Source organism: Brachyhypopomus gauderio, unplaced genomic scaffold, assembly GCF_052324685.1.
Source record: "Brachyhypopomus gauderio isolate BG-103 unplaced genomic scaffold, BGAUD_0.2 sc298, whole genome shotgun sequence".
Lineage (NCBI taxonomy): Eukaryota > Metazoa > Chordata > Actinopteri > Gymnotiformes > Hypopomidae > Brachyhypopomus > Brachyhypopomus gauderio.
Genome location: NW_027507119.1, coordinates 28,540 through 32,971, shown reverse-complemented (window position 1 = coordinate 32,971; position 4,432 = coordinate 28,540). Strand labels below are relative to the sequence as shown.

Here is a 4,432-nt window from a genome sequence, read left to right as displayed (position 1 = left end):
AAGAGGAGGCGAGAAAAGAGGGTCAGTGTTCAGTGTTTATGGTCAGCCACTGGTCAGTGTTCATCCACACCGTCCCCTCAAAAGCCCTCAATGTCTAAAATACAGTAAATAGTACAGGAAGAGGTGCCTTACACAATCACCAACTATAACAGCCTAAAATGTGGTTAGAAATGAGGGGGAGAGACAAGTAATTTTTTTTTTACCTTATTTTCAGTAGTTTTTAGCACTTTGAGTTGCATGTATGTATGAAAGGTGCTATACAAATAAAGATTATTATTACAGTGGTACCTCGAGATACGAGCTGCTCTATATACGAGCGATCCAAGATACGAGCACCGAGACGAGCAAAATTTCTGTTCGACACCCGAGTGCACGCTCGAGATACGAGCATGAACCACTAGGTGGCAGTACAGTACTATATGGAAAAAAAGAAATAATTAATCAGCTCAAAGACACACTCAAACGCTTTTCTTTTTCACCCTCCCCCACAACCTTAGGTTCAAAAACACAAACATACCTGTATGTGCGGAGATGACGTCATTTAGCGCGTTCTAGCAGCCAATAGCGTTTTTTTAATTTTAAACACATCCAGCAGAACAATGAACTGATGGTTCACACCATCACCCCCCCCCTCACCCGTCTACCTATAAGTGGCTGCATGTACATAACAAAGGGTGGCCTAATGGAATGCAAATATCCCCAGAACTGCCCCCTGGTGGAGACCAGGTGGAAAAAGTGTGGAATGAAAATGCTGGGACTCCTAGTGTTAAAACTACATTCCCAGAGATTGATGCTATAGCTTTGAAATTGGTACCAAACGATAGGTAATAACATTTTCATTTATCTGGTATAAAACACATAGACACTATGTACATTTCAACTATATTTAATGCAAAAACATACATATTTTTGATGCTTGGAAAGGATGACATCGTATGATACATGACCAGTGTTGGGAACGTTACTTTAAAAAAGTAATTAGTTATAGTTACTCACTACTTGTTCAAAAACGTAACTGAGTTAGTAACTGAATTACTCTATAATACAAGTAACTCGTTACCAGGGAAAGTAACTATTTGCATTACAGTTAAAAAAAAGTTATATGCCAATGAATAAGGATTTTTTGAAAAAGCAGTTTTCACAGTCAGTTGAAATGAGTATTTATTGCACATCAACAGACCAGTGCAGGATAAAATCCTTTAAAACCCCAAATCTTTGTAAATAATAATAATAATAAAAAGCAAAAGTAAACAGTTACACTATATAAAGTGCATTTAAATCAAATATCAAATATATTTGTATAGCGCTTTTCACAACATATGTTGTCACAAAGCGCTTTACAGTATTTACAAAGTTAACAATACTATGGGTCCAAATCCCTTATGAGCAAGCCAAAGGCGACAGTGGCAAGGAAAAACTCCCTAGATGGTGGGGAATAGGAAGAAACCTTGGGAGGACCAAGACTCAAAAGGGAACCCATCGTCCATTGGGCGGCCCGTTAACACACAAATTACACAAAAACAAATTATACAGACTAATACACAAGTTACAAATAAATCACACAATCAGGCTAAGTATAAGGTAACTAGAATGAAAGTTCTGGGTGCTGATATTGTCAATGTAAATGTCTTATGATGAACGCCAGGTTTTCATTCCATGTCGGAGCGATGATACTGGAATTGTAGGCTCCAACTGCAGTGTTACTCCCCAAGTGAACCTCGGAGAAGAAAGATATGTGATGTGGTAAATATGTAACAGATTATTCAAAGGCCAAACTACATCTATTTACATATTTACATTGACATCTATCAAATTAAATTAAATTCTCTCAACCTGAAACAACTGGATTGTTCAGAACAGAAGTAAACTTAAGAATAAAACCTCTATTCTTAAATAAATCAAATACCCAGTCTGGTAAACATTCAGGAACTTCAAGTATTTTCTTAAATAATGTTTATATCGCCACCTTGAAAAATGATAATTTTTCTTCGGCTTGCTTCTGACTCGCTATTTCTGTCTCTTCTCCGTTTTTGTCGTGTCACTGGTGTGCTTTGGCGCGCGTGTAAAAACACTGGCTCGGATTGGCTACCATAACGCTGCCTTAGCCTTGTTAAGTTAAACAGGTGTTACACCGAGGACTGTGACCTATCGAGATCTGTTACTCCTCACTAGCCTGGGCAGTGGTCCGCTCGCATTACTGTTAGTATATCAATATATAGTAACGCACCGCTTTTAATGACCAGTAACGTCAACGGCGTTGTAACGACAGGAAAAGTAATTAATTATATTATCCCGTTACTGACAAAATGACGCCGTTATCGCAACACTGTACATGACTATCTCAAAAATGTTACTCTATTGTACATATATCACAATGATCACACATTACATTGAGAAATAGGTTTGAACCAACTAAGCTTTATATCTTAATTTAAGATTGTGAACTGCTGAGATCGTGGCATCTGTAAGACATCTGCACAGCGGGAAAGTGGTCAGCGATACAAGTGAACAGGACGAACCAACAGAGAAGAGAAGAAAGGTGGAGAAATCTCCTGCCACAAGGTGTTCCAGTCATGTGTATCTCATTGGGCAGCCCAGCTCCAGCATCAGTGGCTGTCAACTTCCTACTAATCGCCAGGTGTATCGCCATTCTGGAGTATGGCAAGGATTAAAACACTTACTAGACCAAATGCAGTCAATCACTCATTGCAGTTCCTTTCTCTTCCTCTGTTGTGTTGTCTCTTCTCTTGTTTTTGACTATTTTCCTGTATTTCTCATGGAGGATCATGAAGTGATTGACTGCATTTGGTCTAGTGTTTTAATCCTTGCCATACTCCAGAATGGCAAAACAACATCCAGTGTATCATGGGCTAGAGAACTATTGTCACTGTACAAGCCAACCTAGAAAATCCTGAAGCTACTGGATTACTGAAGGTTTGCCTACCGCTTCAGACTCTGTGTCCCAGCGACAACAGAGGTCTACGAATGGCTGCTTTTGAACCGTCCCTTCACCAGTCGGTGTCTGTGACATGGCGGGCAGAAAGCCCCGCCTTTGTCGCTCTCTGGCAGTTTGTCCCGGAGAGCAACGATGCCGTCCACCCTCTGCTATGTCACAAAAGCCTGGTGACGCAGCTCCACCGGACCGTCAGCCACGTCGACCACGCGATGATGGCCTTGAACGCCGTCGGGTCCCAGACTCTCCTGGGAATTAAAGAAAGAGAAATACAGATATTTCTGTATCCTAATCGTCAGGACATCACCCCTCCTTCCCCTCTGTCTTGCCGGCAATCAGCAGGACCAAACATCACCCTTTATTATGTTAATTAACAGAGCAAGAATGAGGCAGCAGCTCTGTGGTGCACCCAGAAAGTCTAATACTACCGCTACTAATATCCTCTGTAAATATATAGCACATGTATTTGTTTGATACTCTCATTGGCTTTATTGGGTATTTTCTGTCTAGAATAGATTCAAACAATTTTTTCCCCAATTATTTAGCAGATAGATAGATAGATAGATAGATAGATAGATAGATAAATAGATAGATAGATAGATAGATAGATAGATAGATAGATAGATAGAGAGAGAGAGAGACAGAGAGAGTACTTGGTGAAGCCAATTAGCACCGCCATGATAATGCTAATTTCCGGTACCATTGGTATGGGATTTCCAATATAACATTAGCATGGAGCTAATTGTCGGCCGAGAGTGAAGTCAAATCTTTGATATATTATAATTTCTTTCATTTGATTATTAATGAAACTAATGGTATAAATAAAAAAGCGACCTTATTGACAGATGTTGTACTTGGTGTTTTAGAAAGCCAATTAGCACCGCCATGATAATGCTAATTTCCGGTAGCATTGGTATGGGATTTCCAATATAACATTAGCATGGAGCTAATTGTCGGCCGAGAGTGAAGTCATATCTTTGATATATTATCATTTCCTTCATTTGATTATTAATGAAACGAATAGTATATTTTTTATTAAATTGAATTATCAATGTATCTTTACCTTATAAAGGATTAAATGTCCACCCCAAGAGGATTTGATGTCTTCAAATGTATTTTTTGTTTTAAGCATAATTGGTTGTCCTGTAGGTCAGTGGATAAGGTGTTGGGCGACAGGCCACTCAGTGCAGGGTTCAAACCCCACTGTGACCTCCTGATCCTGGCTAATAGCCGGTATGCATCGGTTGAGGGGGGACTGGCCCGAACCAAGCCAACGCTACAGGAAAACCTTTTCTTCATTACTACTAATGCTTTACATTAGACAAACAGCCTGCTCGCTCTTTGCTGTTTTAGAAAGCCAATTTGCACCGCCATGATAATGCTAATTTCCGATAGCATTCCTATGGGATTTCCTATATAACGTTAGCATCCAGCTAATTGTCGGCTGAGAGTCAAGTCAAATCTTTCATATATTATCAT

The 4,432-nt window shown here is 39.6% G+C and overlaps 1 long non-coding RNA gene across 1 annotated transcript; it reads right to left on the bottom strand.

Annotated features, from left to right (window-relative positions):
- Positions 1–870: 870 nt before the first annotated feature.
- Positions 871–4,125, bottom strand: LOC143504554 (uncharacterized). The gene is made up of 2 exons (XR_013127584.1): positions 4,017–4,125; positions 871–3,201 (listed from the first exon to the last, which is right to left on the bottom strand). It is a non-coding gene; the product is annotated as an uncharacterized LOC143504554 (long non-coding RNA).
- Positions 4,126–4,432: the final 307 nt, after the last annotated feature.